This window comes from Nymphaea colorata, chromosome 10 (assembly GCF_008831285.2).
Source record: "Nymphaea colorata isolate Beijing-Zhang1983 chromosome 10, ASM883128v2, whole genome shotgun sequence".
Lineage (NCBI taxonomy): Eukaryota > Viridiplantae > Streptophyta > Magnoliopsida > Nymphaeales > Nymphaeaceae > Nymphaea > Nymphaea colorata.
Genome location: NC_045147.1, coordinates 9303784 through 9329130, shown reverse-complemented (window position 1 = coordinate 9329130; position 25347 = coordinate 9303784). Strand labels below are relative to the sequence as shown.

The 25347-nt window shown below is 38.0% G+C and overlaps 1 long non-coding RNA gene across 1 annotated transcript; it reads left to right on the top strand.

The window, feature by feature from the left end:
* Positions 1 to 7085: 7085 nt before the first annotated feature.
* Positions 7086 to 12872, top strand: LOC116263135 (uncharacterized). The gene is made up of 3 exons (XR_004174572.2): positions 7086 to 11080; positions 12352 to 12432; positions 12523 to 12872. It is a non-coding gene; the product is annotated as an uncharacterized LOC116263135 (long non-coding RNA).
* The last annotated feature ends 12475 nt before the right edge of the window (positions 12873 to 25347 follow it).

The following is a 25347-nucleotide window of genomic DNA, read 5'->3' as shown; positions in this document are numbered from 1 at the left end:
CATTTTGAACAGTTTCTTGATGTTGTTTTACCACATTGGAATTTTTTACAGACATAACATGGCTTACCAGTCAATACTAGCAGTCCTTGGGAGAAATAGCTCTTGAGGTTTCTTCCTCATCTTATGCAAGACGCCAAACCTTAGTTGCATTTGCTTACTTAATTACATTGCTTGGAATCATACTAGAATGGTTTCAAGTTAGGGGTCTATCAATATTTATGGTTGTTATAAGCAGCAAACAATTCTGATTATGGGTTGAAGGTTTGCTTTGTCTTAGTAAAATAATGGGCAGTGGTGTGCTTCATATTACCCATGACTTTCACACCTTCACTATCTTACTACAGAAGGATTTGTGCCTTTTATTTATCAAGGCATTGGCAATAACTCCAGCATCTTCATGTGCATTAGGTTTTATTCCCCTTCTACTATGATTTTTTGCCTGCCATTGATATGCATTGTGAAGTTCAGCCACCAATATGACCTGTACTTTTTTCCCACTTCTTTTGTTCTATTGCTTCATTTATCTTCCACATTCACATATCTGCCATATTAAGATAGTTGACAATTTTTAAGGTGTATGATTAACAATTTCTCCTTATTACATTTTACTTTAGATGGTCGTTCTCCTATAAAAATTTTGACATCCAACTGATGATTTTTTTGCATACACAAAAAATGCCACGTACATGATTTGCTTTAGGACATGTGCGTACACATAGAGAGCATTTTGAAAAAAGAGTTGATGTTCTTAGCAAATGTGTTTTTAAGACACATGCTCTAAATACACCATGTTATTGCTTAAAAAAATGTTGAATGATTTTGTCTAGTGTTTAATTATTAGATCTAAAACTAGCATATATGTCCTTGCCCTATGTTTAATTAGGCCTTGACATATTTGTTTAATTAAGCCTTGACATATTTACTAATATGGCTGATGGGAAATGTAGGTCTACTAAAGAACAATGGCACAAATATTCACCATTAGGTATTATTACTGTTCTAATTATTATTAAATTCATTTTTTTTTGTGACCATTATAATACACCATTTAGAAACTTCCGTTCACAAATCAATCCATTTGAGCAAGCATGTGCCTAAAATAGGTCAACTTTATAAGGATTGAAGTAAATTGAATTACTTTGTGAATTAATTACAGACTAGTTGTATGCATCAATAATTCACAAATGTGATATTCATGCAAAAATGCATAAGAATCAGTGCAAGCAATATTTAATGCATGATTGAACTTAATGAAGATTTAAAAGTCAATTGTGCAACTATTTTGTCTTGTAGTATTATATAGATGAACATATATTGTTTCCTTTGGTTGGCATATGAAAACATATATGCCTTGAAGATATAGGCAGGCTGCTAATCACTACAAAAACTTTTTACCTTTCTTTGTGTGATCTTTTCTGTTTATTTACTTTTGATGTTGTGTAGTTGACACATCAAATAATTAGTATAACTGCTTTTTGGTCTTTCCTTTCCTTTCCTTTTTTTTTTTTTTTACATCAAAGGTTATTGTGAGATGGGAGTTCAAGCTGGAAGCTGATCTGCTGCCAGAATCCATGCCTGTCTTCTCTAAATTGGTAGATATAATGAAAATTGAAGCCGGGTCATCTATTGAGCAAAATGGTCTATCAATCATTCTCAAATGCTCTCCACATGTGATAACAGTTTAGCAACTGTTAATTTTGATCAATAAGATAAAAATTTCAATTTATGAAAGCAGTATATTGTATAAAAGTTTTAGTTTTATATAAATTTTATATAATCACAATATTAGATAGTTTTTTGTTCACTAAATTTCAATTTATGATAGCTTTCAATTTTATTTGAAATTAGAAATATTATATATATGAAAAGTCTGTGGGCAGTAAAGTGTAGGGCCACATTAATGGCTGGTTTTGGATGTAGCTATTTTTGACAATGGCTACTCTTGTTGCTAATAAACTATGCAGTTGTGCCCATAAATCTTTGGGCAACGACCACTCTTGTTGCCAATAAAACATGCAGTTGTGCCCATAAATCTTTTGGCAACGACCACTCTTGTTGCCAATAAAACATGCAGTTGTGCCCAAAAACTTTTTGGCAATGGCTCAGCCCTTGCCCAATGATTTTTTAGCAAAAGACCTATGATAAGAGTGACCTTTAGCAATTGCTGGGGTATAGGCTTTTGTCAAAAATATTTTTGGCAATGGGCTGTTGAGTTATAGCCATGACAAGAGCCCTAGCCTATAACCATGTTTGTTGTTGTGTATGCACACCATCTTTAGAAAACATAAGTTGTAAAATGAGATGAGTCATATTACCAAAAAGAATTTGGATCTTCACTCATTTTTAAAAGAAAAATATATAATTCTCTCAATTTTGTCACCGGTGTATTTGAAACTTGGGATTTTGTTACATGTTCCAAAAACAAAACCTTGAATCCATATTCTGTAAAAATAAGCTTTGCTTGTGAATTTGAAAAGTCCACATTTTTCTCTAAAAAATAATTAGGTATAATTTCAACTCAAACCTGAGAAGACTTAGATCATAATTTAAAGAATTTAAGTCTCAAATGACTTGAAAACAATTGCCCAAGATTTAAACATCTATGATTGGATATCAAATCAGCCTTTTCAAATCAGTATTCTAAAGAGTACATCTCAATTTTTTAATCTCAATGAATATGATTTCTTTCTCAAAAGATTTGGTAAATTACCCAATTTTCAAAGAGTTTAAATTCCAGATTCCAATCTTTTAAATAGTTTGCAAAGAATCTCAATTTTCTCTCAAAATCTAGTCAATTTTTTTTGTCTTAATCAATTGATTTTATTAAAGGGATTTTAAGTGGAACCAATCGATCCATTTTTCAAGTTAAATTAGCTACTCAAATCAAGTTCATTTTTGAAAATTTTATTAAACCAAGTCAAAAAATTTTATCCAATTTCATAAGTTGACTTCAAGTTCATATGAATGAACTAAATCTCCAACGCAAGTTTCAAGTTCAGCTTTTCAACTCAAATCTCCCAACTAAGATTTTGATCTTCCAACGTAAGTCCCAAGGTCAATTTTGAAGGTCATTCATTTTCAAACTTAAACCTCAAGGACAAAGTTTCCAATGAGATCCTAGTTTCTAACAAAATCCAAACTTCCAAGCAAATTCTACTTGAGTTCTAAAAATAACCAATGCAAGTTTAATTTCAAAATAACTGATAAAAACAAGTTAAATTTTTAAATAACTTGTCAAGTTCAATTTTCAAACAACTTGTCCAAAATCAAACTCAAAATACTATTCCAATTTATCTAAAATAAGTTTGAAAGGTAGCTTGTTCAAAACATAGTCATAAATAACACTTTCAAGTTTTAAATGGTGAGGTTTTTTTTTTGGTATAATAAGAAAAGCTTGAAAAAAGGAAAAAAATGAAAAAATTATGATAAATTTTTAAAAAATTAAAATGAAAAACCAATAAGACAACTAAAAATGTACATAACAAAAAAATATTAACACCTTATGCAAAATCGAACTAAAAAATCACGATTTGACATAAATAAAATAAATAATTGGAAATAAACAGAACCTAAACCTAAGTACTAAAATTGCTAACTATTAACAAATCAATTGATAAACAAAAGAAAAACACTTGTATAGAAAAATTCGAAGGCAAACAAGGTCAGACCGCAAACGGGGTCAGACCTTCAGAGGTCAGCTGGGGGCCACAAAATGGGTCAGACCGTCGGAGGTCTGCTGTAAATGCCACTCGCCTGAAGTCGCTGCTCGCCAGAAGTCACCTACAGTGTGGCCGTTCACCAGAAGTCGGGCAAGGGAGAGCTGCCGGTTAGCTTCAGGCGATACGAGGTTGGAGAAGGTTTTGCCAGTGAGTTTGCAGGTTGAAAAAGTCGCCGGAAGTCAGAAATCATGCCGATTTGAATTCCCCCGATTCCAAAAATCGTAAACCCTAAAGCGTTGTGGACTTGTTTTCCCCCTTTATTGACAAAGTGTTTTAAGTTTATATTTGTTAAACTTTTCCCGAATCTACCATTTAAAATTTTTCAAAACACAATGTGTTGCATCCCCAAAAAAAATCGCACTTTAAAAAAACGTGGAACAACACATTTTAAATGCATTTTTTTTCATTTCTTTCATTTATTTGAAAAAAACTCATTTTTTCACACTTTTTGGGCATTTATTTTCGCTCAAGTTTTTTCTGGGTCTTTTTCTGTTGCCGGTGGACTATGTCATAGTCCGCCCCCGGCCAAGTCAGTAAAAGGTGATGCTGCTTGGCCAGCTTAGGCATAGTTAGAAGGCATGTGAGATTCAATCGCGTGCCGAGTCTAGCAGAAAGCAATGCACGTGGAATGTGCAGCGCGGTGGTGCGACGACAAGGCGTTTCAATGCATCAAGGTCAACGGTCCATTTGGAAGTGCAAGTCCGTCGTTGGGGAATCCAGTGGGTTCCCCACGCATAGTGCTTGGATACAAAAGGGGTGCGCGTGGGTTTGGGGCAATTCCCCCAGTGGGCGCATACGCTGCATTCCACAACCACGTAGAGTCACGCGGGGTGAGCAAGTGAATGCTCATCATCGAGTATGGCGATGGTCGGCCGCCTTACTTAATGACATATAGTCGTCAACTGGCTTCGGATGAGGACTTCCTCCTAAGGAAAGTCTACCCCCACCCAGATTTCGTTTGGATGTAGACAGACACTTGGAGGAATGACGAAGTTCTGACAGGACCTCATGGCCACGGCTTGTCGATGGCCGACAATGAGATAAACCTGGGTGATGGTGTGCCGAGTGCTTAGCACTCCTCGTCTAGTCCAGAGTCTCGAAGAAAAGATGAATGCTTCCGCTAGCTTAAGAGAGAGACGACTGGCTGAAGGCTTTGGGGAACGCCTTCGGCGCCGCGCGGGCTGGAGAAACTCGGCCCGTGACATTTTTAGTAACTTGTTTTTTGTAATTATGGTTCAAAATCAAGTTCAGAATCACATTCCAATTGATTATTTTTTTAGCACTTATGCACAAGTACATCAATCAAATTACTTCTATAATTTTTGAGAAATACTTGGGCATTGGTTCGATTGTTTGTTGAAAGCAGATTGGAACTGTCAACCTTTCTATAGAAGGCAAATCCCTTTTTTTAGCATTTTTTTCAAAACCAAAATTTTAATTTTGCTGCTTCGTGTGGCTCCTCATTCGTAGGAAGGGTGTGAACATGATCCAAAACAACATTTTCTAAGATTTCGATGAAGACCAATTTAAATACGAGCAAAATATTCAAACTACGACGCATTAAAAAAACAGATCTGGATCATATCTATTAGACAATTTCTCCAAATGATTTCTATTCCACTACTAATGGTTATACACACCTAATATTGAAGAAGAAAAGGATCTAAAAAACATTGAAGCATGGGCCATTAGAACACAGGGATGTGAATCGTAATTTCATATTTAATCGGATATTGAAAACAGTGAATCAAACAAACAAAATAAAGCATGTTGGAAAATAATGAGGAAAAACCAGATGAAGGAAGATAAAAATTAAAAAGGATGACTTGGTGCGAGAAAGGCGAACAGGGCCAGGACACTGGGTGGTGGAAGACTTAAGGCTGCTGGTTCGGTGCGATAGCCGGTGTTTATCTGTCTCACGGGCAACATAGAAACGAAGAGACGTCATACAAGCAAACGTGAAAAATATGAAAATAAAGGTGAAATACTAAAATAAACGTTGCAAATTTAAAAAAAAAAAAATTGGGGTACATGGGGATGATGTGGGTAATGCGCACACATCACCACATGCTAATGTGTGCACATCTAATAACATTGATTGGTGAATTTGCCAACTCACCTATTCAGTTGAGTCAGATAAAACTATTTTAAAAAGCTTTGAAAATGCAAAATAAAATAATTAAAAAAGTTAAACTATGTTTAAAAAGGAAACGAAAAGCTGACACCTTGCATTCTTCAAGCAGTGAGGGAATCGAAGGGCTCAAGTGTAATTGGATTTGGGTTGTGGTCTGATCCGTTTAATGTATCATCTCCTATTGCAGAGTTAAAAGTGGATAGTAAACTAATTATTAATTAAAATTGCTATAAAATGAGATGGGGATGGACATGGAAGAGGTTGACAAAAGTGAATATATTGACGAAGTTTTTCATTCTTTTAAAAAATTAGACTTATTTTGCCTCTCATAATAAAAGTAAAGAATCCAATGCCATGAATAAAAAGTAGACTTTCTAAATCCTCGTTTGATGACGACTAAAACAACATTCCTATGAAAAACCTAAGGGGTATTCATGCCCTTCCCAAAATGTAGTTTAGCTAAAATTGGCTTTTCAGAAATCGAGTTTTGATTATTTCCCATGCAGACTTTAAACATCATTTCGGAGGTAAAAGAACTCAAAAGGTGTTTAAGGGTGTGTTACAGACCTACCCTTGAGAAGGCTGAGAACCACAGCCGATGGTGCCGAGAGCAATCGGGCAGCGTCGACCAGGGCTTTAATGTATGTAGGCGCTCTCGTCTAAGGAGGTTGACTTGGTTACTTGTGGTGGTATTGAGGGAGGAGCGGGTGGAACATCATGAACTGGACATGGGCAACGAGAGGCGGATATACAGGGCGACCAAGGACTTATACTGGTTTAGATCGAGTGAGTCATGAGTCTAATCCAAAACCAGGTCACTCGGACAACGAGAGGCGGATATACAGGGCGACCATGGACTTATACTGGTTTAGATCGAGTGAGTCATGAGTCTAATCCAAAACCAGGTCACTCGGACAACGAGAGGCGGATATACAGGGCGACCAAGGACTTATACTGGTTTAGATCGAGTGAGTCATGAGTCTAATCCAAAACCAGGTTACTCGGAGTAGCCTAGGACCGAGCCTAGGCGGGTTAAGGGCCCAAGGCCAAAAGACTTACTTATGTTTGGACTTCCGAGACATATCGTCTCGAGTTATGTTTGCTTTCGCACTTTACTTTATGCTTGGTGTGGTGTGTGTCTCGGTTCGGTTCATTTAGAAAACCGAGACGATGTAGGAACTATTTAAACTTTTCATGTATTTTGTTTTCGCTACGTTTGAATAGAATTTTGGACCAATTGGGCATCAACATTCTCTCTCATCTCCTTCATCCTTCTCTCGCACCTCCGTCTTCTCTCTTCCCACCTGAGTCCTCTTCGTTTTCCGACGTTGGCCGGAGAGCTTCCTCACCACGAGATCGGCGACGGCCGGTTTCAACCCCACAAGATCGTCGGCTTCTTCTTTGTTCTCATCCCGCGCTCTACTTCTCTTCTCATCTCTCTTGGCCGACGGTTCGAAGGTAGAAGATCCCACGGGTTGCTGTCCAAGGCAAACTAAGGAGTCTTCTTCTTCGCGTGTTCATTCCCCGCATGAGTACCCAAAGGAAGATCTACGAGCGCTAGGTGCAATCTCCTCCAAACACAAAGGAGATTAGAGGCCAAGCACTCCACCGAGAAGGCTACAAGACTCCAGAATCCAACCACGGGTCACCGGCGTTCCGAGGCAGCGATAAATTCTCGAACTCCAAAAAATAGGCAAGTACTCGATTCCGTTTGGTTTAAGCATTTGGGTTAATCAAAAGTGAGGAGGATAGGCATTGATTCGAGGCCCTAGGAATCGGTTTGTCCCTCTGCTAACACCGAGAGACAGACCTTTGTCTGAAGGCTGAAAGTCACGGTTGTCTTCCTCGAGAAATCCCTCTCCCTTGGCCAAATGAAGTCTGGACCTGTCCACAAGTTGGGCGTTCGGAATCGTGAACTAAATAGGGGGCGTAGTCATCTCGGTTTTGGGCCTGTTCGTATCGCCGGAAAACAGTCATAATCCGACGGCTATAGTGATAGATCCGGGTGTGATCACGGTGCAAAAGCAATACCCAAAGCATCTCCCGGTGTAATTTGGTGTCCAATGGAGCAAAATCGAGGTTGTACTAGCCTGGGCCAGAATCCTTCGTATTCCGGTGGCCGCTGGTACTATTCCAGCCAGTTTATCGTCATCGGGAGATATTCTAGATTTGCCTCTGTATTAAACTTAGCATCGTTAAGGGAAATTAATATCGGGCAGGGGTAAATCAGTCCAAGGAGTTAGCCATTACAGTTAAGTATCATCCGATAGCACCTTCCTTAGCCGTTTCCACTCTCCTCGGCTAGGAGTGCCACCTCGCCATCGTGCCTCCATCCTCGCCACTCACCATTCCACGTGGCAAGCATCCATGAAGCCTACCAGCCACTCGCCCCTCTCACGAGCCTAACCCACTTAACCCGACTCACTCATACCCACCTAACATGCGTAACTCTTGACCCTTCTTAACTGTGAAGACATCGAGAATAAGAAGGCCAGAACCTACCGAGCGCCCTTAGCCTCACTTAACCCAACCCGAGCCATAGTTGCACCAAGTCCTCATCGTCGGCACCTGCTCGTCCATCGCTAGCTGCGGCTGCAAGCTTGTTAGCAACCTCGGCCTGCGCCTCTCTCTCGCCACCGTCGTCGTTGTCATCCTTGTTACCCATGGCGAGGAGGGTCGCGCCATCGCCGGCCTTCATCGTCATCTACTCGGCCAGGAGGGCCGAGCTCTTCATCGCTACGTCCTCGCCGTCACCACCGGTCGTGCCCACTGTCGGCCCGCGCATGCTTCTCGTTGGTGCCTTCGACACTCTCTTGCGGCCAGGGTGGTCCCAACTGTCTACCACATTTGTCCATTCCTCTCAGCTAGGCGGGCCGAGACCCCAACTTCGTCTTGGTCATCGTCAGCTCGGCCCGCCTCAACCATCCACCTTCATCCGTGCGCCACGACCACTTCATCCTCTTCCACCGTAGCTGAGATACACCGGGGTCGGCTTAGCCGAAGGTTTTTCCCGGTGTCATTTGCTGTTCAGCCGAGAGTCCCTCGGCCGGTAATCCCTTCTCCCCCCTTGTAGTTCTAGAGCGGTAGTTCTTGCTTATTTGTTTTCTGTATTTTGTTTTAACCTGACCTAACCCATTGTTACCCCGTGTGGTTCCTCTGAGGCTCTCAGCTAAGGACACAACTCCCGACCACCTATTGGGTTTTGGGTTTTGGGTGTGCTTTGCACGTTAGTCGTGGTTTGTTGTGTGACTTTGTGTGATTTGAGAGTGTTTTTCTTGTATCAATTACGATTCTAAAGATTTTTACCTTTAGTCTTGTAGTAGATTGTACATCTCGCAGGTTGGAAAGTATTCACTGTATCTTGTCCTACGGGTTTTGCACCGGGGTGTCTGTTCGGCCGGGTAGTTATTTGTAATTAACTCTCTTAGGTTTCAATTTTTTGATTGGGTCACCTCAAAGATCCTAGCACTAGGGCTGTATCGTGGCCTAGAGTCGGTCGACACTAGGTATAGTCCGATCAGGGTGCGACCAAAGCACACCCTTATGGACTCATCAAAGTTGTTTAAAACCTCAAAGGCACTCATATTAGGAAGTGCCATTTCCGATATTGCTAAATTGTGAATTCGCCAATTCAAATTGAATAGGCTCAATTCACATTCACTTTAGGAGCCAATTTGATGGCCATAAAAATCACCCCTTCTTTCATGAATTGGCATAACTGATCAAGAATCGTGTGATTCACATTGAATTGCTTGATTTTATCACTTTCAAAATCACAAACTACTGCAATTTGAACTATGTTCTTCTTTCTAGTCATTTTTTATTTCGAGTAGCGGAGCTACTTATTGGCTGCCGTGGGCCACTGCTCATGCCAGCCCATCAAAAATTTCATTATAACGTGTTAACTTCACGTTGTTATGATAAAATTATATTAAGTGACCAAACCAAAGTTGTGTCACCAACGCAAGTGCCCCATAGATGAAATATCTTCGCTCACCCAATGTCTATTTTCTTTCATCTTGATGGAAGCATGCTCATTTGAGAACAAAAGAGCATTGTTTGCTTGTTGAGCCTGTTGGAGGGGATTGCTAATTGGTACTTGCAAGTTGTAATCTAAAAGAGGTGCATTCAAAAATTGAAGGATTTGGAGCACATTTGTGACTTTTTTTTTTCCATTTTGGTAATTTGGAGTTCATGCTAACATTGGATAGCTTGTTTGCACTTTTTTACTTCCTTGTTGAAATTGTTTGGACCCGACGGGATTAAAGACGATTGGGCAAATAGGAACACATCAAGGATCATGCGCATAGTGATTTCCCTTTATTAAATGCTTCAATTCTTTCTTTTTTGGCCTATATTTTATGAATGCGAGAATGCGAATGGTTCTTTTATTGTGCAACGAAGTCCAAGGTAACCTCATGTTCATTTCTCTAGCTATTAGTGTTTGATGAGTTGATAATGGGAAAGTTGTTTTGAGCAAATATGCAACTTTTTTAGTTGGACTAAGTTACATTGGTGTGAGTATGAGTATGGGGAAATGGACACGTGCACAACAATTTTAAATAAAAAAAGGTGAGAATAAAAAAAGGTGGGTATGACGGTAATAACAATTATATATATATATATATATATTTATAAAAAGTGAGTAAATGAATTGGTTTGAGTATGAGAATGGGGAAGTGGACACGTGCACAACAATTTTAAATAAAAAAAGGTGGGAATAAAAAAAGGTGGGTATGAGGGTAATAACAATTTTATATATATATATATATAAAGTGAGTGAATGATGATTGACGCTAATTAACTAGAATTACCACAAATAAAAAAATTTGTAAATTAGGTGACAAAAATATTCTCTCACTTTGTTTTTTTTTTAACCATCCTTCAAGTTGGAACAAACAGATGACTCGGTAAAAAAAGCAAAAGTTACTAAGAAATAAACAAAAGCTACCTAATTAAGGCTATCCAAATCATTTAGATGATTAAAAAACAACGATGGATATATATATATATATATATATATATATATATATATATATATATATATGCTGCCCCAACGACAGCTCCGACCAGCGTTCCCGCCTGACGAGCTGCCCTCAACGACAGCCTCGACAAGCCCTCCCAACTACCCACCTCTCGCCTGAAGATCTTCCCTCCGCGATGTCTACCAAGCTCGACAGATGACCAGCTCCGAGCTGCCCTCCCGCCTGCTCACTCCCGCCTGAAGGTATGCCACCCCTTCGCTTTCTCTCTCGCTCTGCGATTTCGGTTAGGATGGGGGCTGCAATCTGGCAGCTCCCTTCGTTACAATTTTGGGAAAAAACGAAATGGTTTTGCCATCCCTTCGTTTTTTTCCATTTGGAAGGGCTGCTGCGTACAGCAGCCCCATTGGATCATGTCCGTCTGCCCCATTGGCAGACAAACATGATCCCTCTCACTAAGCGGCAGACCCTTCCTTTTTCCATGCACACCAAATGTTTAACAATATTCATGAAACTCAGAGCATGGATGTGATTTTCGGCAACTTCGATCGTTTGTTCTTTGTGTTTATGGATGTGAGTTTTTATAGAAAAGGAAACTTATGTTTTTTCAGTAGTTCCTTTCATCGTTCACAATGACAAAGGTGGTTTTTCTCATCCTGGTTCTCCGACCGGTGAACTTTCTGACTACCGAATTCATTAGCTTCAAATTTAAATCTCATATTTGTCCAGATACTCGTTTGTTTGAAGGCTACAACATCAGAGAGTAGCTTTCATGATAAAAATTTGGTAATATATTTACTGGGGTGTTGTTGGTTGATGAGTTGACTGTTGAGCTTATTTTGGGCAAATGCGATGACAGAAAATTCTAGTTTGATTGTAAATATGATGACAGCATAGTTTGATTGTCAATACCCTGTGTTTTCCTTTGAAGGCTCTCTCTGTGTATACAAGGTCTTTCATGGATATTTTTATGAATTATCATAATTTTTGGTGACATTTTTGCGGAAGATTGTTTAGTTTGAAGATTTCTCAATTTTTTTAAATTTCAATTTCAATTTCTTAGTAACATGATCTTGAGAAGAGGTGACGCCAAAGATGCGGCATGTGGACATTAGCAAATTCTCCACATTAAGCCTAGAAAATTGTTAAAATGCAAGTTTGACTGATTCCTACTGCATAGTTTTTAAGATTTGGAACTACATCTATCAGTTTTGCAAGGAAACCATGTTAAAACTTGAAAAAGGGAAACCATGTTAAAACTTAAAAAAAGACATTTTGCATTCTCCACCATGCGTTTAGCTGAGCTGAACCCTATTTCCCTCAAAGACTACTATGAAACATGCCTTATAATTGTCAACATGTAAATTTAAGATGTAAGTCTCAGACACGATCTTATGCAATGTAAGCTCTTTTTTGGGCAAAAGTGTTCGCTTACCACTGTTTATATGCAACTATGCAATGCAATCTTTTAGCGGAACTATGCAATGCGATCTGACACCATAAAATTTGTGCCTAGGACTTTGTTATATCATTCCTGAAAATATTCTCTCCCAATAAGCTGGACTGCGTACTCTGTGATTGTAGGGAATTGTGGAAGGTAACCAATTTTATTATGATGTTCTCCTAAAATATTGTTTTTTACTGCACGTTTGCAACTTATTATTCTGATATTCTGCACACATTTCAGGCTGACTTTGGTTGAGCACATCAAATTTGATCATGGATATACAACTAAAAGACCTGCAATAATCAATGTTACCAAAATCAAAATTTTTCATGAGCACAAAGCCAAGTGTTGCTGTGGGGATACTAGTGCTTGTTGGTTCGAGCCTAACCACTGCTGCTGTTATGGTTCTCTTCCATCTGACTGAAGCTTGTAGGTGGAATTAGTGGATCTTAGGCTATGTTACATAGGTACGAGTGCCGTTGCGAGTACAAGTACAGACCATTTTTAAAAAACTTGGGTGCGGGGGTACGACCGTACACACACTTGCACATATACATATATGTGTCAAAAAATTTTTAACAGAATAACATATTTGCACACACACACATATATATATATATATATATATATATATATATATATATATATATATATATATATATATATATATATATATATATATATATATATATATATATATAATTACAAACAAAATAACATATTCATAAATCATAATCTAAAATTTATCAATCTTGATTCTCATTCTTCTCAGTCGCATAATTAACATTCAAAATACATAAGGTTTGTTGATTCTCATTCTCCTCAGTTGCATCATCAAGATTAGAAGGAACAACAGGTTCTGTAAGATCCGTATTAAGAGCATGCAAATCATGTTCTCCTTCGAGTTCTACGTCAATGTCCTCTGGATTAACGTCCCAATACTTGGATGATCCTGAACTCTGCAAGTTGCAACAAAATCAAAATATGATTTAAGTTAATATTAACTTTAAACAACCAACATAATATACATATGTATACATATCAAATATATAAAAAGAAAGAAATACCTGTAATCATCTGAAGTACGTGAAAGTAAGCGTAGGTTGGAGTGGACATAAACTATATTTTCTGCTCGCTTACTAGTTAGCTTATTTCTCTTGATGTTGTGAATTTGAGAATAAGTGCTCTAATTTCTTTTACAACATGAAGAGGTTGCAGGTTGAGATAATAACTTCAATGCAAGTTGTTGGAGATTTGGTGTCGATGCTCCAAAACATAACTACCAATTAACAGGATCTTCTTCATCTTTTGCCATTGCAGCTTGTATTGAATCATTTCTTCATCTCTTGCCATTTGTATTGAATCATTTCTTTCACCAGAAAGCTCGCAAACTCATTATTTATTAACTTCAATCGATGAGAATCAAAATATAGTCTTCCCAAACATATCTCCCTATTTTTTGATATTTCTTGATCTTGATTGGGAGGAACACGACGAGTACCTCCTGCCAATCATGTTTGTCTATAATATTTGAGATTTAAGGAGTGTACCATACAATGCAAATGGTTATTGCTTCTATTCCATCTTATTAAAATTCTATATCGAAAAACTCAAAATCATTAAGTGCAACATTCTTCTTCTCATGTCTAAGAATGATGTTTTGAATTTTTTCAATCATGTTATCCTACATATCATAAGCTTTATGAAGCATGGACCCTTCTTTATCAACTTTTCTGAGCATCTGTAAACTGTAGAAAATATGTAACTTTATCCCACCATTTATCATCTAAAATACATTTTTTAATTTCTTGAGTCTTCACAATGTCATCACTCCAATAAAACTCTCAATCATTGTCAGTCACCATAAGTGTTAATGCATGTTTTACATGCTTTATTCTTTTATCATTACAATAATACATGCAAAATGAGTCTATGCTACCTTCAACATTTTCAAATCAGAATGCCTATTAAATAAAGCAAGAACATTGTTGTGGTTTACAACAAAATTTCTAATGTTTCTGACATCATGCTTAAGCTCCTCAATCCATGAACACAAGAAACTGGCATTTGGATCATCTTTTGATGGGTTACAAATTCTTTTAAGTGCTAAATTTATATTGTGTCACAAAAGAGTTTAAAATATGTGACTATACTTGGGATCACTTGTCAAATTCATCCCTGCTCATTGGCAAACTGGAGCATTATCAGTAATAATTTGCACAACATTATCTTCACCCACTTCTTTGATGACTTCTATAAATAGTCTTTTTAAATACTTAACATCTTTATACTCTCCAGATGCATCAACACATTTCAAGAAGATTGATCCATCAAGCGAACAAACAATAAAATTTATCAGTGGCCGCATTTGTATATCAGTCCACTCGTCAGAAACAATGGATACTCCATATTGTATCCATGAAAATTTCTTCTTCTCTAATAATTTTTCAATGTTTGTCTTCTCTTTTGCAAGAATTACTGTTCTCAACTTCTCTGAACATAACCACTCAAACTGCAATTAGCCAAATGTGCTAATGTTTTTCTTTTCTTTGAACTATCTTCACCTTCTTCAATAGCATAAAGAGGAACAAATACACTTGACTTGACTGAAGATTTATTGTTACTGCATTGTTCTTTTATGAATATCTTAATTTTCTCTTTGGTAACTTTTAGGCATGGTCTAATTCCAATGCCTGAGATATGCAACAAATGTGCCTTGCAACGTGTATAAGAGCCAATGAACGTCATATCACAAAATTTGCAAGAAAACATTACATTCCCACCACCACCTGGTTTTTTTCCTAGTTTTTTTTTTTACATAGCGCCAAAGAGGCTGAGATGGATTATCATTCTCTACTGCAATGGTATTAACACTACTACTGCTGCTTGTTACATTTCCACTTCCACTTGTAGGCATCATTTCTTTTCCTTTATCAGCCTATGTCTGAAAAGCACCTAGCAAAAGAGCTGACAGAACCAATAGAAACATGGATCATTCCAAATAGACGAATCCTCTCACAAAACGATATATCACACCAATAATTAGGGAAGACGCAAAGATGATAAATCTGCAAGAGGAGACTCAAACATGTCTCATTGTTAAGTTATTTGACCTCTTAATCAGAAAACGGCCATCAATTAGCCAAACCGGTTGCCGAACACATTTATCAACACATTGAATAATTCCAAAGCTAGAACCAAAAATCAATAATAGACACAAAAACAAAAACTAGAACCGAAAATAGAAAATAAAAACTAAAACCATAATGAGAAACAAAGGGAGCAGAAAAAAAAGACGCAAGATGGCCGTCTTCCGTCGCCGGCGGCAAAGGCAGGGTAGAGCCGATGAAAATGAAAAGAAAAATGACAAAAGCAAAAAAATACCATGACCGTTCGCCTCTTGTCGTCGCTGATCACTGTTTGCCGTTGCCAGTCGCCACTGCCGTCGCCGGTTGCGGTCCCTGTCTTCGTCGCCGGACATCGCTCGGTGAGAACAGAGAAACCCTTAAAACGAAAACATGTTTTAAGGGTTTCGAACTTACATTTTTTTTAACATTAAAATGGTTTTAAACGATAAAATCTAATCATCGTTAAAATTTAAAAACAAACACGTTTGGACTCGGTCAAAGTTGACCGTGTCTAAAAAAGATAAAAAATGACTTTCGGTGCGTTGACCGTACCAGGTACCGTCAACGCCGCACCATTGGCGTACCGAGTGCTGTACCCGTACCAGTATCGTATTGGTACCGTGTTGGGAGGGCTGTACCCGTACCAGTATCGTATTGGTACCGTGCTGGGAGGAGTACCCGTGTGACGGAGGTTTTAGGACAACTTCAATTGAAACATATGGAAGCTCTGTTTTCTGCTAGTGCATTTTAAAATGGGTAAGGGTGACATTTTAAATTGTGGCAGTGGAATTGCAGGTCAGGTTGGACCAGAGTGACTGGAGACATTAAGTAGAAAATCAGATTCATTAGAATTGAAAGTAGAATCCATTAGAAATTCCATGGATTCCTGTATTTACATATGATTGAAACTTTCATTTTTGTAAACACACATGCTCAATGGTTTTGTTCAATTATGAATAATTTTTGGTTGTGTAATGTTGTTATTAGTATTTCTCACATTCTTATTCAAATTCGACAACAAGCAGAAATGGCGAACTCCTCCAAGTATCAAAGTTACAAATGTAAATGTGGGTTGCCGCCATCTTTATAAAATGCAGTGCACCCGTTCTGTACTGGAGATGACAGGATGATAAAATTGAGTCATAACACAAGTATCAGTAAACAATCAGTGATTAACATAAGCAATCAAAACAAGAACTTAATATGGCTGTTAACACGCTCAGCAACACTTAATATGCCCAATGAAATGAATTTCTTCTGTGTCTTCTTTTGTGTTTTGTTGACCAAAGAACTTAGCCAACTTTTCAACGCATTTAATCTGAAGATGGTTAAGGCAACAAACCAACACCAGTGGAGGATTCCCAACCATCTCATAGCCTAACAAGTCCACAGAGCAACATAGGCTTATCATTCTCTTAAAATTTTCAAAAAAACAATGGAATTCATCCTACATCTGAACAAAAAAACTATAGGGGGATTAATCCTCCTGCAGCACCAACGTATCTTCCTTTACAAAGAAACTTCAGCGCTAAGATGGCAGCAAAATGGAGTGTCATAAATTGGCTATATCTCTAGGGATGTCAACATATCATATTCAGATCAGATATACCTTTTATCATCTAGTTTTTGAAATAGTCAATATTCATATTTGAACTTGGATTTAAATGCGGATGAAAAAAAGCTTATACCATATCTAAATTATACTTTAAGATCCACATCCGAATTCAATTAGAATCCAATTTTTAACTTATATTGGAATCGGATCCGAATCCGACTTTTAAGTCATATTCGAATTCGATTGGAACATGAATTTTAAGCCATATGCAAATGATCCAAATTTGACTTTTAAATATTATCCAATTTGAAATGTAATTGTATTAATTACCTAAGTTAAAAAAATATGTGTCTACATTCACAATTCGAATATTAGCCAAATATAATAAAATAAAACCAAAAACATATTTTCTTTAAATGTGTACCAATATTGAAGTAACGAGTAAATAATAAAGAAATGTATTCAAGTAACTATGAGATAATATGTACGAAAAATATACAGTAAACACCAAATGAATTATGAAACCCAATCTTAACCTTAGCATCAACTCGATTAGTGACAATTGTCAAACTTATTCAGAGAGAGAGAGAGAGAGAGAACAAACAAAAAAAAGTATATCAGTTACACTACATCATGAAACTAAACTTAATTCTCTACAGCATACAGATTTCAATTTTCAAATTTGTACGTGACTATTATTCATTAATGCAACAAGAGACTAGACAAGTCACTCCTTGACAACTTCAACCAAAAAAAAAAAAAAACGTTTCACCATATAATACTTGGCTATTGCTCTTTGAGGCAAAATACACACCACCACTTTGGCTTTCTCATAGAAAGAACAAGTAATTGAATTAGGACTCCCACAGGTTGGCACTGAAATACTTTTGGCCCTGATTGCAGAAACGCATCCAATTAACACCAATTTTAATTACTAATAGTGAAAGTGGTTGTCAAATAACCATCAAAATTTTGAAAATGAATTTGATATTTTAAAGAGCTAACTAGTAGAAAGCAATACCTGATGAACAAAGAGAAGTTGGGGCTTGAAAGATGATAAAAAGCAGTACCAGGTAGAAAGCAATACCTATATGTCAACGAACTTGAAACTTAGCTGGAACAACATAAAACTGAACCCAGCTCGCCAGTGAGAACATCTTATCTGCAGATCTTGGCCAGGGGTACTGATTTAGTGAATGAACTCAATAGGTGCGCGTACAGGTCAACCACTCTCTGGATGTTGTTGTTCAATCCTCTAATCAAGCTCGCTTTCCTGCTCAAGTTGTCAGGGATTCTCGACTCGTGGTTTTGGTTGATCTCGTGGATCAGTAACCCGTTCTGGTCAAGAATGTTCTGCACCTGAAGAAAACTCGTTTGGAAAGTCTGAACGACCTAGTACCATTCAACATTTTTGGTGCCATTTTTCTCCTGTTTTCCTGTTCCTTACAAAGACATCTTTTGTTACAAATCCCCTTTTCAACTTTTTGAGTTTTGCAAGACCCGTTTTTACTTTGTCCGACTTTTCTATTTCAGCAATCAGATTTTCTTTTCCTGAATATGCGTTCTATCCTTCTCGAGAAACACGATCTCCCACCTCTTTCCCTACCTTGGGAGGGTTGTTTTGGACGCCTGCCTTATTAAGAAACTTTAGGAAAAAAAGTTCTAGGTCCTTGATTGTTAAATTCGAGCTCCAAACTCTTGATGAGTGGTTGTAAATGAGTGTTTGCTATGTTCTTTGAATTGCATATCTGTTGCCGAGTGAATTTAGGGGATAAAAGGGAGGACCTCTACGCTGACCTGTCGAGTTCATTCCCTGTCATGGGGTCAATGACAAAGGTGCTATGAAAGCATCTTATCTGCAGATCTTGGCCAGTCTCAATCTTAATGAATTGGTGATAAACTTGAATCAATACTCCCACTACTTCTATCAGGGTCCAACCAGTAAATAATTCTTAAACCAAAGAGGATAGACACTCAACTCAAAGAGGACAACAGCCAAAAAAGTAAAGGGAAGCAGGTTGTGAGGAGAATGCTGCTTCTTGTACCCGCAGGACAGCTCGGCTTCAGCTTTATCTGCTTCCCTGCAATATCACTTCTATTTAATGCTCTTACAATAGAACAAAAAGAGAAAAAAAGGAATAGAAAGAAACGAGAGGACAAAAAGAGAACCAAAGAAACGAAAAGAGAAACCAGGAACATAAAAATCAACCTCAAAACAAAACAAAGATTTTCACCAGTCTCTCTTTCTTCTTTTTCAACAGTCCCTCTTTTAGTAGTCGTCTAATTTTTCTCCCTCCAACTTCAGTTGGGTGGTGTTAGAGAAGAAGTGTTTTGACAAAGAAGCGAGACAAAAAAAGAGCCAATAATCTCTACTATCGTACATGAAACCATCAATAAAAAAAACGTTTTTACAACCACAGGAGAATGAGCGGGAAGCTTCTTTATCATTTTTCTTTCAATATGATAAAGCTTTTAAATCATTTAAATTTTTTTAAATAAATGTTTGATTTCTTAATATTTTTCGTTTTTAGTTAAAATTTAATCATTCCGAATTCGCAAACGATTTCAATTAAGTGTGCTTGGGCCCATTTCAAATTTAGCACAAAAAATTAAAATAATTGAAATCAGACTCAATAAATTAAAATAATTGAAATGAGACTCAATCAAATGTCAATCTAGGCACCGGCCCAAGTGCAGTCTTAAAAAATGATTTTGACAACATTGGTTTAATTACAAGTCAAACCAAGCTTGAGTCGAGTTTTTGTAACTCAAACTTGACTCATTTAACGTTTCAAGTATAAGTTAAACTTGAGCTTGATTTGTTTAGCAACGACTTGAGTTTTTTTGAGCAAATTTGAGTCGGACTCCTTTTCATGGTGTCTAAGCTACTGCAAAGAACAGCTGTTGATGCATTTATTGATTGCATAAGATAGTTTAACTAAATAGTTGTAATTACATAAAATAGTTTAATAAAACTTGGGTTTAATTCTTAATTTAGAAAATTTAAGTTATTTCAAATACTTCCTTTAATCAATTCTCTTTTTTCTAAATATTTATCTAAAACAGCTAGTTTATCAACTAAATAAAATTTTTATGGGGTTGCATGTCTATACAAAAATGATATGTTTGATTAATTATTAAAGTAGATTGTTGAATAAATAAATTATTCATATGACTTTCATATTTTTTCTATATTAATTGTGCATATTGAACTATGATTTTTATATTTTTCAATAATTACAAATTTTAATTTAGTGGACAACTTTTTTTTTGATGATCATTTATTGATAATTATTAAATCAGGTGACCCATATTAGTTCTCATTTAAAAAGTACATTATTTAAGAAAATTTTCTCATTTCCTTCAGTTAATTAAAATAATTTGCTTTACATATGTATAACAGATGTTCACTGATGTCAAACCTTCGTTAGCTCCACATCATCACTAGTTCTTTGGGTTAGTTCTTTTAGTATATTAGTTTGCTTGATTACATAAATAAAATAACTTATAAATTGATCCATTTGCACATTTCACACTCTGAGTTATTGAATTGATTTGATGATTCAAATATTCAATCAATATTTTTTTCTTATTATTTAAAAGTTTTTGTTTTTAAATTGGTGGCTTATGTGTTATATATCAAATCAGTAAGACTTTTAGATAAGTTGTATGATTATACAAAATAATTGATTAAATAAGTAATTGATAAATTGATAAACAAAACCTTTTTTAAGAGTTTTGCAATTTTTCATATTAAATACATTTATTTGATTTTAAATTTCATATTTCTAAAAATGCCAATTTTGTTGAAATTTCTTAATTGAAAATTTCTTTATTATTTACAGTTAAATAAAACATTATTTAAGATATCCTGCTTATTTGATGTCTTAACTATAATAGTTTGCTTGATTATATAAAAATCTCAATTGAACAATAATATTAATTAATTAAAATTATTTTGTAGGGTGTAGTTATAAATATTTTAAGTCAAATAGTGTATGTGGCAATTATATGACCACTATTATTCATAACTCCATAAAAGTCATTAGCAACTAGTCGAACTTTTCTTCATATAAAGTTTATATTCTTGTCAAATCATGATGTTAAGTTGGTGCCTTTGCATAGACCTTTTGCCCAAAACATCCTATCATTATAGTGGTTGCAATTTCAAAACATAAAAAGTCACACCAACTCATGAATATAAGCTGGTTCCGATTCATATATCATATCAGGTTATAGTTCATATTCACATATACTTGTTAAGATGTTTAATATTTGTTTAAAACCAAATCCAAATTTCTTAAGCGAAGGTTAAATTTCTTTCTATATCCATTTTTTTTAAAGCAATTCGGATGGCTATCTTATTAGAATCGGACCCGTTGACATCTGACCATGGCAGCGTTCCCTTGATTGATGTTTTTTTCTCAGGCACCACATATGGTGGACCTGGACCTCCATATTTCCGTAGTTTTTCAAGCTCTATGAACAGAAAGATCACCTCCAAATTCAGGTGACTCCAACATACCAGTAACTCTGCCGTAATACAGACAAATCCAACATAAACTCATCGAACTCCACTTTGATAACTGTGGATAATTAACATATCGGTTTCTAGAGGACGATTTAAGATTCTAGAAAAGATCATTGATATTAACATTTAAGCATATTCATATGATTTAATGAAGTTCACACTCAAGGATGAATGGAGTTTCATGCATACAAGTTCACACACATGCTATGAAAGGAGTTTCATGCATGCTATGAGTTGTACTCTGATTGTTCAAAGAAAATTTAAAATTAGAACCTAAATGAATACGGTAATCAGATAGTTCCCCGGTCAGAGAATTCGGATGAGAGAAACCACCTTTGTCATTGTGAACGATGAAGGGAACTACTAAATAAACACAAATTTTCTTTTGTGTAAAAAATCACATCCATAAACACAAAGAACAAACAATCGAAGTTGCCCAAAATCACATCCATGCTATGAGTTTCATGCATACTGCCAAAGATTTGGTGTGCATTGGAGAAAAGAAGGGGGCTGCCTCTTAGTGAGAGGCATCCTTGGGGGAAAAAAAAAAAAACGCATAGGGATATGTCCGTCTGCCAATGGGGCAGACCGGCATGATCCAATGGGGCTGCTGTACAGGCCATTTTCAAATGGAAAAAGCAAAGGGGTGCTGCCCAAAATCGTAACGAAAGGGGCTGCGAGTTTGCAGCCCCCATCCTAACCAAAATTGGAGAGTGATACGAGCCTACTTAGAGCCCGTACTTCACACATTGGCACTTCCGCCGAAGGCGCTCAGATTTGTTGTGAGGCTAACCTTTGTGTTTATGAGTTTTGCGAAGAACAAGCGGGAGCGACTTCTAGCAAGCGTAAAAACTCTAGAGAGGTTAACTTTCGTAGTTTCTCTCTAGCGTTTACGGCTAAGGCATTTTCTAGCGGAGTTGATGAAAAACGTAGGGAGGCTAAACTCCCAAAAGCGTCTAAGGCATTCTCACGTGAAGGCGGTGTTTTCTCTTGTGAGGTTAACTCTCGAGCATGGTTCGACTTGAAGCGGAGTGGAAGACGCGTTGCAAACCCTTGTGAGGTTAAGAACGCGAGGTTCGAAGAAGACCTAGGTTACCTTGACCTAGGAGACCTAGACCCATCATGTCTAGGTACGAAAGACCTGGGCATGCTTGGCCTAGAGGATGAAGACCTAGGCGACCTTAGCCTACAAGAAGGTGGGCTCGGCATGAAGAGGAGCGATGGACCACATAGTGCAAACATGGACCAGCGTGAGGAGACAAGTGGATCCGGATCTAGCAAGATACAATAAGAAGATTGGAAGGACGGCCATAAGGGGATCCGAGATCCAAGAAGGATCCACACGCATGAGATGAAAGACGGGTCCAAGATCCAAGAACATGAGATTGAAGACTTCATTTGGGATCCGGGAGGAGCACCCAAGACTATTTTATTATTTTATTATTTTGTTTAAGTCATTTAATTCATGTACCGTTTCTCTTTTATTTGAGTCGGTTTTTGTAAGTCTCATACCGAGACAAGTTAGGAACCGGTTCGGCCTATGTCTATAAAGGCACGAAACCGAGACGATGTTCATTATGCATTGATTTTGAATGAAGTGAGAGAAGCTCTCTATTTCTCCCTCGTGGAGTTCCTTGGTCCTTAGGGCGTGGCTTCCATTGAAGCACTACACAGTAATACTCACCAAGCCGTGAGATTACTGGAGGTCTTCCATCCATTAATGGCTGCCGGTAGCCATTAAAGAAGAAGATGAACATCGAACCCGAACCAAGGAGTCCTTGGGTGGTCGGCTGTGTATTTTCCTTGATCACGAAGGGATCTTGAGGCAGCTGCTCCAGAGGGAGGTGAAGAAGACGACGTGCCGTGGTTCTGCCCGCCGGTTCTTCATCAACGACATCCGGCGAGACCTTCATCCTAAAGCTAAGTATTCCACCTTCCTAAGTACTTAGTGGAGGAGTTCTCGGTTTCGCCCTACCCACGACATCAACAAAGGTTCAAATCTTGCATTCGAGAGTAACATCTCGTCTAACTGGATTGGGACCAGCGGCATCGAGTGGAGAGGAAGATTTAGTCTTGGAGGCATCACGAGAAGGAAAGGAATCATCCAGCTGGTCCCTAGACAAGCAGCCTAAATTCTGATTCTTCTCTAGTAAATCCTGGCTAGATAAGGCTTTCTACATCCCCCATTTGAAGATATGATCTATTGAGGAAAGGTTGTGGGACGAGGAAGGAGGAGAAGAGAAGAAAAGAAGGCAAGTCGCGGAATCCAAAAGAGGAAACGCGCAAAGGCGGAGCCTCTCGGTTTTCTGAAGGAGGCAACAGCAGAAGCTTCTGATCACAGGACCATATCTCACTATCCGTTGTGAGTTAGAGGGCGTACAATATACCGTTGGAAAGATCTCGACGTCCTCTACAACATACAGATTTAGCGGTCAATAGAGATCGGTAAGACACTCAAATCTTAGGAGAAGGACGACGGTGTCGGAGAAGGCGATTCTCGGATTTTTGAAGGGAGCGCCAGAAATCATCCCTGATAAAATAGCTATATCTGGAGATCCACTGGGAGTTTTACAGCAATTGATAACTTGTTGGAAAGATCTCGCCTCAACTACAACATACTTAAATTTCAGCGTGATCGGACCAGGGCGTGCCAGGCAAATCTGCCGCAGAAGTTCGCTGTTTCTGCCGCCGCCGCTCAGGCGCAGTCCGCCGCAGAACCGCCATTTGAAGAGGCTGTTTCCGGCGATTCCGGTAGAGTTTTCAGGCGAGCCATATATCGTTGGATTTGTAATTAAAAGTTCTACAACATATCCAAAAATCAACGTATTTGGACTTCATTGGCCATTGAATCAGCGACTGCAAGTTCTGGGCGCCTGTAAGACTGTTTGCCAGATTTCATGGAGTAAATCAGAATTCCGGTCATCTTTCCGGTCAGATCCGGTAACTTCCGGCCTGAACCGACCACTGGGTACTCAGTTCCAAGTCTGCCCTTGCTATATCTTGATTTTACTTGAATTAATTCTTGTTTAGCATGGGTAAATTCGTCTGGAGATGAAAAGGCCGCCCTAACGCATAAGTGTGCCAAAAAGGTAGCATTTGGGCGACGTCTCCTTTCCAAATCCTTTGGCTACATTTTTGGGCAAGTGAGATCCGCAGTTGATCTTGAGAGGCCAGGTGTCAACGCAGGGAGGAAGGAGCCACCAGTTAGGGTGACATTTGTGGAAGGCGCCGCAAGGCACAAGGGAGGCGTGACAAGTGTCCAATCGTTCCCAAAAAGGAAGCTTTTGGCGCGTCCTACCTTCCTGATCTTTAGCGACAATCTTAGAAGGGAAATCTTCTACGCTTCCAGATACATCGTATCTGGACTCCATCAATAAGAGAAGAGGTGACGGGGCAGCTGGAGGCGAAGACACGTGGGGTGAGGCCAGCTCATCCCCACTTTGGCGAGATACCCTTCCTAATTTCCCTCCAATGAAATAGGAAGGAGATTATCTCGGAAGATTAGGTGCATTATACCTAGACGCAATCCACTAAAGGTAAGAATCTCGCCTAATCTCGGGAGATGAATCACCAACAATCAAGAGAGATCTTCCACGTGGAGATTGAAGGAATCTGAGCTCGCACCAAGATTGGAAGGAAGGATCTCGTGCACCAAAATAGGAAGGGATCCCTTGTAACGAGCAATCAACATCATTTGGGCAAGTCCTCGATCATCAGTCCGATCTTGGAAGATTCTACCACAATCATTGGAGGTGATCCCTGCACCATCTTTGGGAGGAGTCCAAATTGGAAGGAGGAGAACTCAGAAGGTGGACCCACCTACTGCTTGGACCTAGAAGGCTCGAACCAGC